Source organism: Macrotis lagotis, chromosome 1 (assembly GCF_037893015.1).
Source record: "Macrotis lagotis isolate mMagLag1 chromosome 1, bilby.v1.9.chrom.fasta, whole genome shotgun sequence".
Classification (NCBI taxonomy): Eukaryota; Metazoa; Chordata; class Mammalia; order Peramelemorphia; family Peramelidae; genus Macrotis; species Macrotis lagotis.
The window spans coordinates 381,603,653-381,616,719 of NC_133658.1; the positions used below are offsets into that span (position 1 = coordinate 381,603,653).

Here is a 13,067-nt window from a genome sequence, read left to right on the forward strand (position 1 = left end):
TTTAAATATTGAAAAACAAAATTCAAAAACTTGACAATATAAATTGTTATATAAAATACAGGGGGAAATTATACTAAAGATAAAATAAAAATGAATAATATTTACTGAAATTCTTTCCCTACCTATCTTAATGAACTAAAATCTCTTACTTAGTGATATAATCTAAAATCCCAATTAATAATGCATCATCATTTTCAAGGTTAGGTCATTCAGATCAATTTTTTTACTAGATTAGGGATGGTGCTTTGTTTTGTTTTGTTTTTGAGCAAGTTATAGAAAATAACATTTAAAAATTGCAGAGAGCCAAAGGAGACATTCATAAAATAAATAGCTGAAACTTAGAAAATAGTCTTAGTAATAATATCAAGAAAGAAATAACTGATCAATATATTTAAATGGTTGTTTTACAGGTATGTTACAATAATGTTATTTATACAAATATGGGAGTATAACTAAAATATATACTGTTCTAATTCAGTGAAATGTGTTTTTGTTAATAGAAAAGATCTGGAATATTTACTTTCTATTCAAACATCAATTGGCCACCATTATCTTTGTTTGTGAATTCCTCAGATTTCACCATCTCAGAGGCACTCATGAGTCTGATGTACCCGAAAGATCTCACAAAAACCCTGTCAAGTAGGTGCTATAAATATCCTGATGTAATCGTTGCAAAAGTTGAAGGAAACAATGGTTAAGTAACTTGCATGAAGTTATACAAATCCTTAGTGTCTTAGATTGGTTTCAAATTTATTTCTTACTGAATCCATGTCTGTTGCTCTATCTATTGAAATTTTTGTTGCTTTTGTTGAGTTGTTTATCATTTGTGTTCCAATTTGGGGTTTTCTTGTTAAAGAAACTAAAATGACTTACCATTTCCTCCTCCAACTCATTTTACAAATGAGAAAACTAAGGCAAATAAAGTCCATGATTGAGGCAAGATTTGAATTCAGGAAGATAAGTCTTCCAATTTCTAGACTTAGCACTACATTCACTGCATCACTTAGCTGCTCCTAAGTAGCATCCAGGATGGTAGAAGTGTATGTAGGGAGATAGAGACACATTTAAGAGATGTTAGAGAACAAATAACACGATAATATGGGCAGAGTCAATTTTAAAGAATTTGTGGAGAATGGGTGCACTAATCCAGTTGTTGGTAGAACTGTGACATTTTGTTAAATAACTTGGCATTATGCCCATAAAACTACTAAAGGATTCTTATCATTAATCCACAAATGTAATTGTTAGGAAAAAATCCTAGGTAAGATAATAATAAAAAATAAAGCCCCAGGGTGCCTGGGAGCTGTGGCTCATGGCAGCAGGGGCAGTTTCCTGAACTACACCCTGAGGAACACCAAGCACAACTTGGAATATCAGGGGACCTTTACAAGAGCAAGTGCAGGAAACCCAGCCCACAGGGCACTCAGCAAGCAGCATGGCCGCAGAACCCAGATCCAGGATCTGGAAGCAGGTGGAGAGCCTTGAGTGCTCAGCTTACCTAAGTGAGGGGAGTGGAGAGAGACTTCCAAGGCCTATTCTCTGTCTCTGGAGCAGGACTCTGGGGCTCTGACCACATTCAGATACTGATCACAGCCTAGGCCAGCCATAGAATAGCAAGGCCCACCCACCTCAGCCTCATGGCAGAGGGGTGTGCTTGGGTTTCTCACAGACCAGGAGGGAAGACAGAGCCTCACATATGGAGATCCTTGGGGGTTATGTCCCAATAATATGCAAAAGACCAGGAAGCACCCCAAAACCAGGCACAGGCTGGGTAAATTAGTAAATAGAGAAAAACGAGGAATACCATTGAGAAATACATTGTCTATAATCCCATGAAGGATCAAAATACTCAATCTGAAGATGAGGATGTACAAGCTCCTGCATCTAAAGACTGCAAGAAAAATGGAAATTGGGTTCAGGATAGTACAGAGCTCAAAAACAATTGTGAAAACCAAGTGAGGGAGACAGAAGAAAAATTGGGAAAAGAAATGAGAGAGATGCAGGGAAAACATGAAAAAGATATCAGCATCTTAATCAAGGAGATACAAAAGAATGCTGAATAAAATAACATGTTATAAAACAGCATAGGTCAAATGGATAAAACAGTTCAAAAAGTTATTGAGGAGAAGAATGCTTTAAAAAGCAGAATTGGCCAGATGGAAAAAAGAGATAAGAAAGCTCTTGAGGGAAAAAATCCTTCAAAAGTAGAATGGAACTAAAGGAAGCTGCTGACTTTATGAGAAATCAAGACACAACACCAACACCAAAAGAATGAAAAATTAGAAGAAAATGTGAAACATCTCATTGAAAAAAACTGTTACGGAAAACAGATTCAGGAAAGATAATTTAAAAATTATTGCTATACCTGAAAGTCATTATCAGGAAAAGAGCCTTGACATTATTTTTAAAGAATTTCTACAGGAAAATTGCCCAGATATCCTAGAAGCAGAGCGCAAAATAGAAATTGAAAGAATCCGCTGATCTCCCCTGGGGAAGAGATCCAAAAAAATCAACCCACAGTAATATTATAGACAAGTTCCAGAGCTTCCAAGTCAAAGGGAAAATATTACAAGCAACCTGATGTACACAATTCAAATATTGTAGAGCTGTAGTCAGGATTACATGGGCCTTAGCAGCAACTACATTAAAAGCTTGTAGGACTTGGACTATAATATTCTGGAAGGCAAAAGATCTTGGAATACAACTGAGAATCAACTATCCAGCAAAACTGAACATCCTTTTCCAGGGGAAAAGATGGACTTTCAATGAACCAGGGGAATTTCAACTGTTCCTGTTAAAATGGCCAGAGCTGAACAGAAAGTTTGATCTTCAAATACAGGACTCAGGTAAAGCATAGGGAGTTGAGGACAAGGGTAAAATATGAGGGACTTAATGATGATGAACCCCATGTATTCCTGCATAGAAAAATAATACCGTAATACACATAAAAAACTTCTCATTTAAAAGCAGGTAGATGGAGCTTTTATAGATGAAGCACAGGACAGAGGTGAATTTGAAGCTATAATTTATTGTAAATATGGAGTAAATGACTAAAAGGGAAATGTAATGGGAGTAAGAGAAAGGAGAGATGGAATAGGCTAACATATTTCATATTAAGATTTTTGTATTACAACAAGTTATTGCAATGATATGGAAAGGGGGAAGGTGAGGGGGATGACGGAAACTTCAGTCTCATGAGAGATGGCTCAGAGAGGAAACAGCAAATATACTCAATGGGGTATAGACATTTAGAGTAAGAAGGAGACAAAGGAAAGGGGGGGATGTGAATGATGGAGGAGAGGGTGGACCTTTGGGGAGAGTGGTCAGATATAACACATTTTCTTTTTTTTTACTTCTTGCAAGGAGCTAGTATTGGATGGCCTGTCTGGGCCAGATGGTTGCTGGTCCTTAGGGGTGGTATATGGGCTTGGGCCTGTTGACCCCAGGGCCAGTGATCAGTCTGCTGCATCACTCAGCTACCCTACAGAACATTTAAGAAGAGGGACAGCATGGGGAAGCATGAATGGAGGTAGTTGTGATCAGTAATAGCAACAGTGCTCTTAGGGTGTACAGTGTTCTTATGGTTCTGCTCATTCACTTCCAGCTTTTGCTTAATTCCCATACCTCCTAATTTCTAATGGAACAAAAGTGTTCCATCACAAAAATATACCACAGTTTATTAAGCCATTCCCAAATTGATGGACATTCACCCAATATCCATTTCATTACCACCACAAACAGAGCTGCTTTGAATATTTTTGTACAAGTGATGCTTTTACCCTTTCCCATGACCTCTTCACAATATAGCCCCAGTAGTGGTATTGTTGCATCAAAGGGTATACACATTTTTGTAGCCTTTTGTGCATAACTCCAAATTGCTCTCCAGAAAGGCTGAATAAGTTCATAATTTCATCAGTTATTAGTGTCCCAGACTTCCCACATCCCTTCAGTCATTGAGCATTGTCCTTTCTGGTCAAATGGGCCAGTCTGAGAAGTGTGAGGCAGTAACTCTGAGATTTTTTTTAATTTGCATTTCTCTAATAAGTATTGATTTAGAGCAATTTTTCATATAACTAAGGATAACTTTGATTTCCTCAACTGTAAATTGCCTCCATATGTTCTATGACCACCCACTTGTCAATTGGGAATGGATTGTATTTTTTAAAAATTTGAATTAATTCTCTGTATATATATATTAGAAATGAGTCCTTTGTCAGAAATACTAGTTGTAAAAATTGTTTTCCAATTTACTACATTTCTTTTGATCTTGGTTACAGATATTTAATTTAATGTAATCAAAAATTAGTTTGTTTTTAATGATGTTCTCCATCTCTTCCTTGGTCATAAGCTACTCCCCTTTCCATAGATCTGACAGGTAAACAATTCCTTGACTTCTTAGTTTACCTATAATATTGTTTTTATGTCTAAATCCTGTATCCATTTGGATCTTATCTTGGTAAAGGGTGTTAGGTGTTGGTCCAATCTAAGTTTCTGCCACACTAACTTCCAATTTTCCCAAGAGTTTTTATCAAAGAGAGAGTTTTTATCCCAATAGTTGGACTCTTAGGGTTTACCAAACTACAAATTACTATAATAATTTCCTGCTATTATACCCATTCTATTCCACTGATCCATCACTCTATTTCTTAGACAGTACCAGACAGTTTTGATGACTGAAGCTTTATAATATAATTTTAGATCTGGTAGGACTAAGCCACCTTTTTCACTTTTTTCTTTAAATCCCTGGAAATTCTTGACTTTTTTACTCCATATGAAATTACTTACAACTTTTTCTAACTCATTAACATAATGTTTTGGAATTTTAATTGGTTGGGAACAAAACAAGTAGTTTAGTTTTGGTAGAATTGTCATTTTTACTGTATTACCTCAAATTATCCATGAATAGTTGATATTTGTCCAATTATTTAAATCTGATGTTATTTGTCTGAGAAGTGGTTTGTAATTGTTTTCAAAAAATTTCTGAGTCTATATTGACAGATAGACTCCCATGTATTTTACATTGTATAACGTTACTTTGAATGGGATTTTTCTTTCTCCCTCTTTCTGCTGCACATTGCTAATCATATATAGCAATGTAGAGGAATGATGAAGGTGTATTTTATATTCTGTGACTTTCCTGAAGTATATCTAGTAGCATTTTAGATGATTTTGGTGGATTTTCTTTTTCTGAGATAGGGTTATTTAGTTATTTAATTTCCCCTTCATTTTAACTGGGAAACTTCTATTTTTGTAAATATTCATTCATTTAACTTATATTATCAAATTTATGAAAAAAATACTGAATCATTTCCTCTTCAGTGGTGGTGAATTCACCTTTTTAATTCATGATACTAAGAATTTGGCTTTCTTCTTTCATTTTATTAAGAAAAATGAATCAGAGGTTTATGTATATTCTTCCATAAATCCAACTCTTGGTTTTATTTATTAGTCTAATAATTTTCTTACTTTTGATTTCATTAATTTCTCCTTTAAACTTAAAATTACTAATTTGGTAGTTAATTGTGGGTTTTTAATTTGTTATTTCTTTATTTTTTTTAAATTTCATGTTTAGTTCATTGATTTCCTCTTTCACTAATTTATTCATGCAATCATTTAAGGATATCATATATCCTCTGACAGCTGCCTTGGCTGCATCCCATAAGTTTTGGTATGTTGTTTCATTATTGTCCTTATCTAGGATGAAATAATTAGTTCTTTCTTTAATTTGTTGTTTGTTCCACACATTCTTTAAAATGAGATTATTTATTTTCCAATTTGTTTTGTGTCTATCTCCCCGGCCCAATAATGCATGAAATTTTTATTGCATTATAATCTGAGAAAGATGCAATCATTATTTCTAACTTTCTACAACTAATTATTAGGTTTTTATGCCCTAGTATATGGTCAGTTTTTGTGTAAATGCCATGGACGTCAGAGAAAAATGTATATTCCTATCTATATCCTATCAATTTGCTCCATATTTTGATCATGTATATGTTTTCTAAAAGTTCTATTTACATCCTTAGCTTCCTACTTTTTATTTTATTGCAATATTTATCTAAATCTGAAAGCTGGAGGTTGAGGTCTCCCACCAGTAGAATTTTGCTCTCTATGTCTTCATATAACTCCTTCAACTTCACCTCTAATAATTTGGATGACATGCCATTTGGTACATACATATTTCATATGCAAATCACTTTATTGTCTATGCTACCTTTTTTTAGGATATAATTTCTTTCTTTATCTCTTTTAATGATATCTATTTTTGCAGAGATAAGGTTTACTACCCCATTATTTCACTTCAGCAGAAGCAAAATATATTTTGTTCCAACCTTTTACCTTTAGGAAAGACATCAGAAGAGTTTCTTGTAAGCAATAATCCACTCTGCTATTCTCTTACATTTTAAGGGAGAGCTCATCTCCTTCACTTTCAAACTTATAATTACTAACTCTTTGTTGCCCTCCATGCTATCTTCCCTTTGTTTGTATTTTCCTCTTTTTTCATTGTATCAATTCATCCCAATATTATATTTCTGAATACCACCACCTTCAGTGTGTTTGCCCTCTTATATCAAACCCCTTCCCTTTCTTTCTTTCCCTTTTCCTTTTTCCCCTTCTTCCTTCCATTTCTTCAGTTAGTTCCCATTGTCCTCCTCCCTCCCCTTCTTCCCTTTTAATTCTTGAAAGGTAAGAAAAATTTCTTAACTTAACTGAGTGTATGTGTGTTAACTTTGAGCCAAATCTGATGAGAGTGAGATTCAGGTAGTTCTCATCTACTCCCTTCTTCCCCTCTAGGAGGGTCCTTTGTACATATTAATGTAATGTAATTTACCCCATTCAGGCATGTCCATCTTCCCATCTCTTTATTGTCCCCTTTTTATAAGGAGATATTATTTTTAAATCATTCTTTCTGAGTCACAGTAAAGTCATGAGTGTCTGTCACTTCTGGCTAAACATAATTTCTCTAATAGAGTTATAGTTCTCAAGAGTTATTAAAGTCTTTCTCCCAGGTAGGGATATAGCCAGTTTCATCTTATGGGTTAGTATTTTTTTCCTCTTTACCCCACCCCCATTTTTAACCTTTCCATGTGTCTCTTGAATGTCCTGTTTGAATGCTACATTTTTCATTTTTTCATGAGGAAAAATTGGAAGTCTCCTATTTCATTAAATGTCCATTTTTTCCCCTGGAAGAGAAGCCTCAGTTTTGCCAGATAGTGAATTCTGGGCTGCATTCCTAGGTCCCTTGGCTTTTCAGAATATTGCATTCCAGGCCCTTTGATCCCTTTATGTTGATGCAGCTAGTTCCTGTGTAATATTTACTGTTGTTCCTTGGAATCTAAATTGCTTCTTCCAGGCTGCTTGCAAGATTTTCTCTTTAGTTCTGTAATTTGGTCACAATATTACTTGGTGTTTTTATTTTGGTATCCCTATCTGGAGGGGATCAATATTTTCTTTCAATAACTATTTTGTCTTCTGTTTCCATGATGTCAGGAAAATTTTCCAGCACTAAATACTGTACTATTAAGTCCAGTTTGTTTCTCTTCAATATTTTCAGGGAGACCAATGATTCTGGTTCTTAAGTTGTCTCTCCTATTCTCTAGGTGAGTAGTTTTGCTTCAAATAGAAGCAAAAAATAGAAGCAAATATTTTTGATTTTTTGGTTTTGATGAACAGATTCTTGTTGTCTTGTGAAGTCATTAGTTTCCACAGACTCTATTCTTTTTTAAGAGAAGAATTTTCTTTATTTCTCTTGCAACTCCTTTTCCAATTCTTCAATTATATTTTTGAAATTTGACCAATTGGAGTTTTCAGAGAATTATTTTCTTTTTGCATTTGACCAATTGCATTTTCCAAGGATTTATTTTATTGTTGCAAGGTGTTAATTTTCTCTCTCAATTTTCCAGTTCATTTTTAAATTCCTTTCTGATTTCTTCAAGGAAGTACTTCTGGGATGGAGACAAATCATATTCTCCTTAGAGGTTCTAGATCTCTGTGAGTTAAGTTCTTCATCTTCTAGGTATTTTTCTGTGGACACCCCTTTCCGTTAGCCTTTCTTCATTTTACTAAGTTCTTATTTTGGGGGATGGACTGGTTCACAGAGGTGAAGTATTGGGATCCCTAGAGACATTGCTCACTTGGCTTAGTAACTTCAAGTGGGCTTGCCAATAGGGGTGCTGGTTACTTTCTTTGGAGTATCTGTGACCTTGATTTGAGGCTCTTTCCTTTTTCTGGAAAGGGGTGTGTGTTGCTGCTGGATGCTTTTATTATTGAACAATGTGTGCTATGCTCTGGGGCAAGGTAATTACCATCTGTATTCACAGCTGAGGGAGCTCTGCTTGGAATGATGGTAGGGGGTGCTGTTACTAGTTTGTGCCAGGGAGTGGGTTCAGCTGAAATGAAGTTATGGAGTCTGAGGTTCGCCAGACCAGATGAGCTCAGTGGATAAATGTCTCTAACTCCCCAGTCTGGAACTTGCCCTCCAGCCCTGCCAGACTCACCCAGAACTTCATTCCCACAGCCAAAGCCTTCACACTCCAATTGACTCTTAGTCTATGACTCCCACATTCAATGCCTCCATAGCTGATCCCAGGCTAGTCTGGCTCTTACCCCACCTGGCAGGCTCTCTGCTCTCTGTGCCAAGCTCACCCATGAACCCCAAAGGCAAACCTTGACGTACATGTTTTTCTAGCTTCTTTTTCTGGATTTTGTTGATTGAAGTTCTGTTAAGAGATTTGTTTCTTATTATATATGAGTAAAGATCAGGAAACCTTAGCACAGTGCCTGTCTTCTCTCTGCCATCTCATCTGGAAGTCCAGAATGTTGTTCTTAAATAGTGAGAGTGCCATATGGATCCACAGTAATAGGGAAAAAAACAGATGCTAGTCAGGGATATTGTAGATTAATAACCTCATTGCCCCCAAATTCCATGGATAGCATACAATTAGTGGCTCAGACTTTTAGTGGGTTACACATATCAGTTGAAGCCCCAAACCTCAATTTATATAGTGTTTTGGACAAAATATAGCATGATACCAATGGGTGACTAATCATCAATGGGATTAGGTTATAGGATATGGTGAACAATTAAATGAGGGTCTATTCTGAATTAATTTATGAAGAATGAGAAATGAGAGTTAGAAGTCAGAAAATTTAAGTCCAACTGTGCTTCAATTTATAAGTGGCAGCCAGAAGAGTTAAGTGGGCACCTAAACTCGAGATCAGTTAAATCTTTTTTTTTTTTTTAAATAGGGGAGAGCGCGAACACAGTCCCCCACTACCACAAATTATGCAGTCAAGTTTCCTGAATTTGGGGAAATCACAGGGGTCAGCCCATCCGGAGTGCAATGGGTAAGCCTCACCCTGGGGAAACCACCTTCATGATCATAGAATCACCCCTGCCAGGTAAGTATGAGATCAGTTAAATCTTAACATATATATAATCATTGTTCTGTAGTCAATATAGTCAAATCAGATTTATAGGCTCAAAATAATGAATATAGGAAAGAACACATGTAGATCAAAGTTAATAGAATAATAAAGAAATGTACAAAATGACTGCATATTTTTAAATATATAAAAGAAAAGGGAAAAGAAACAAAAAATAATCAACATTGAGTGTCTAGAAATTGTCATGACCAAATCTGCCCACAAAGAAAGGATATGAGAAATCACTTTCCTTTTTTATTTAAAGAAATAGAAGACTACAGTGTACAAAATATGCACATGCTGTCAGATTGTTTTCTTGATTTTTTTACATTAGAAGAATTATTTTTCTTCTTTTTAATTATTTAAAAAAAAAGAATGACTCTCGAGGAGAAAGCATATATTAGAAAACGTGGGTGATGTTAACCAAAGATAACAACAAAATGTTATTTTTGTGATCCTGGCTTTCATATAGACCTATAATTGTTAAATTAATTTTTCGGGATTTCTTTTCCAGGTCAGTTACTTTTGGAATGTAGTATTTTATATATTCTTTATTGTTTGTTTGCTTTTTTTAGGTTTTTGCAAGGCAAATGGGGTTAAGTGGCTTGCCCAAGGCCACACAGCTAGGTAATTATTAAGTGTCTGATACTGGATTTGAACCCAGGTGCTCCTGACTCCAAGGCCTGTGCTTTATCCACTACACCACCTAGCCACTCCTATTTTATATATTCTTCTATTTTTTTTATTTTGCTTTGACTTGACTGATTCTTAATATCTCATAGAGTCTTTAAACACTTATTGTACCAGTGTATTCTTTTTTTTTAGTTTTTGCAAGGCAATGGGATTAAGTGACTTGCCTAATGTCATGCAGATTGGTAATGATTAATTGTCTGAGGCTGGATTTGAACTCAGGTCCACCTGACTTCAGGGCCATTGCTTTATCCACTTCACCACCTAGCTGCCCCAACCATAATGTATTTTTCAAGAAATTATTTCCTTCACTTAGTTTTTGCATCTCCTTTTCAATTTTGTCAATTTTATTAATAAAGGAATTGTTCTTTTCTTTCATTTATTTTTGTACCTGCCAATTTTATTTTAACAGGTATTTTTTAATCAATTTTGTGCTTCTTTTTGCAAGATGTTGAATTTCTCTTGCATTTCTTTTCCCAATTTTTAAATTTGATTTTAAAATTGTTTTTGAGCTCTTCCAAAGTATCTTTTTGAAATGCTAACCAATTCATATTCTCCTCTGACCATTTACATTTAATGTTTTTTCTGCCATATCTGAAATACTGGTTTGATTTTTTAAAGAAAGATTTTATTTATTTTGAGTTTAACAATTTTCCCCCCATTATTGCTTCCCTCCCCCCACCCCCTACAGAAGGCATTTGATGATAATAGTCTTTGGTCTTTGTTTAAGATCCATAATTCTTTCTCTGGATACAGATGGTATTCTCCATTGCAGATAGCTCAACATTGTCCCTGGTGGTTGCACTGAAAGGATGAGCAAGTCCATCAGGGTTGATCATCGCTCCCATGTTGCTGTTAGGGTGTACAATGTTTTTCAGATTCTGCTCATCTGAGATACTGTTGTGACCATCCACATCTTCAAGATATCTTTTTAATTTGTTTTTTGAAAGACAATGGGATTAAGTGACATGTCCAGGGTCACATAGTTAGGTACTTATTAAGTGTCTGAGGTCAGTTTTGAAATCACATCTTCCTAACTCCAGGACAGGTGCTCCATTCTCTGCACCACCCAGCAGCCCCCCAATGTCTCTTTCCATAGAACAGGCTTTTCTGAGTTTTGCTACTGGGATTTGTCCCAAGTTCTTGTTTTGTGAGAAGGACCCAATCACAAACTTTCCATGATGAGTACACCATCAGCTTGTTCACTGGACTGGGTCATCTCTTTTTAGAAAATCAGTATCTTGCTGACACCTGAAGTGTCTGCATTGATAAAGGCAGTGACTTGTGACTTGCTCACTGGGTTGGTCTCTCCAGCCCATTTGTCCAGGTGGAATGGGGCATCTGGGGGAATTGTGTTGGCGTCCTCTCAGCTGGCTTGGTGTACAATTAGTTTGCTGACCTGGGTCTCCAAGGGTATCTGCTGGAGATCTTTACTATAGCTGAGAAACTCCAGATGGTCCAGCCCTTGCCAACCCTTGTTGGGTTTCAGTTTTCTCTGCTGGGCACACTCCCACTCAAACTGAGAAAGACTTTCCTGGTAATGCTCATCTTCTTTTCTTTGTGGGTTCTGTTGCTCCAGATTCTATTTAAAGGCTTGATTAATGTACTTTCTGAGGGGAACCTGAGAGAGTTTGAGGAAATTACTATCTTTTCTCAATCTTCTTGGATCCACCCACAATCTACAGTTATTTCAAATGAAATTTTTTCTTTCTATCTCTTACTCCTGGATATTGTTGGCAATACATATAGAAATACTAATAATTTATGTGAATTTATTTTAATTCTTGCAACTTTCTTGGAGTTGTTAATTCTTTCATGGAATTTTTAAGTAACTTTTTTTAGGATTCACTAAGCACACCATAATATCATCTGCAAAGATTTCTATTGTAATTCCTTTAATTTCTTTTTCTACACTTATTGTTAAACCAAAATTTTTTTATTATATAAATATTTCATTTATTTTCCAGTTATATACAATAGTCATTTCTATCTATCAATTTTTGGTAAGGATTTTTTTAGAAAGATTTTATTTATTTTGACTTTTACAATTTTCACCCATTCTTGTTTCCCTCCTCCCAAACCCCCCACAGAAGTCATTCTGTTAGTCTTTACATGGTTTATATGTTATACATTGATTTCAGTTGAATGTGATAACAGAGAAATCATATCCTTAAGGAAGAAAAAATAAAGTATGCTTTAGCAAAATTACATAATAAGATTATTACATAATATTTTTCTAATTTCAAGGTAATAGTCTTTGGTCTTTGTTCAAAGTCCCTAATTTTTCTCTGGAAACAGATGGTATTCTCTATTGCAGATACCCCAATATTATCCCTGTTTTTTTTTTCACTTCTGTAATGAGCAAGTCCATCAAGTTTGATCCTCACCCCTATGGTGCTGTTAGGGTATACAGTGTTTTTCTGGTTCTGCTCATCTCATTCAGCATCAGTTCATGAAAATCCTTCCAGGCTTCCCTGAATTCCCACCCCTCCTGGTATCTATCTAATAGAACAGTAATGTTCCATTCACCAAAAGAAGGACATCCACTTAATTTCCATTTTTTTGCCACCAAAAACAGGGCTGCTATAAATATTTTTGTACAAGTGATGTTTTTTACCCTTTTTCATCACCTCTTCAGGGTATAGACCCAGTAGTGGTATTGCTGAATCAAAGGGTATGCACATTTTTTGTTGCCTTAGGAACATAATTCCAAATTGCTCTCTAGAAAGACTAGATAAGTTCACAGCTCCACTAACAATGTATTAGTGTCCCAGATTTCCCACATCCCTTCCAACATTGATCACTGCCCTTTTTGGTCATATTGACCAGTCTGAGAGGTGTGAGATGGTATCTCAGAAATGCTTTAATTTGTTTTTCCCTAATAAGTAATGATTTGGATCAATTTATCATATGACTATAGATTGCTTTCTTTTCCTCAGCTGTAAAAAAAT

At 35.4% G+C, this 13,067-nt stretch overlaps 1 non-coding gene across 1 annotated transcript; it reads right to left on the minus strand.

The window, feature by feature from the left end:
* Nucleotides 1–9,246: 9,246 nt before the first annotated feature.
* LOC141510521 (U1 spliceosomal RNA) lies at nt 9,247–9,410 on the minus strand. Its single transcript, XR_012474995.1, has one exon. It is a non-coding gene; the product is annotated as a U1 spliceosomal RNA (small nuclear RNA).
* Nucleotides 9,411–13,067: the final 3,657 nt, after the last annotated feature.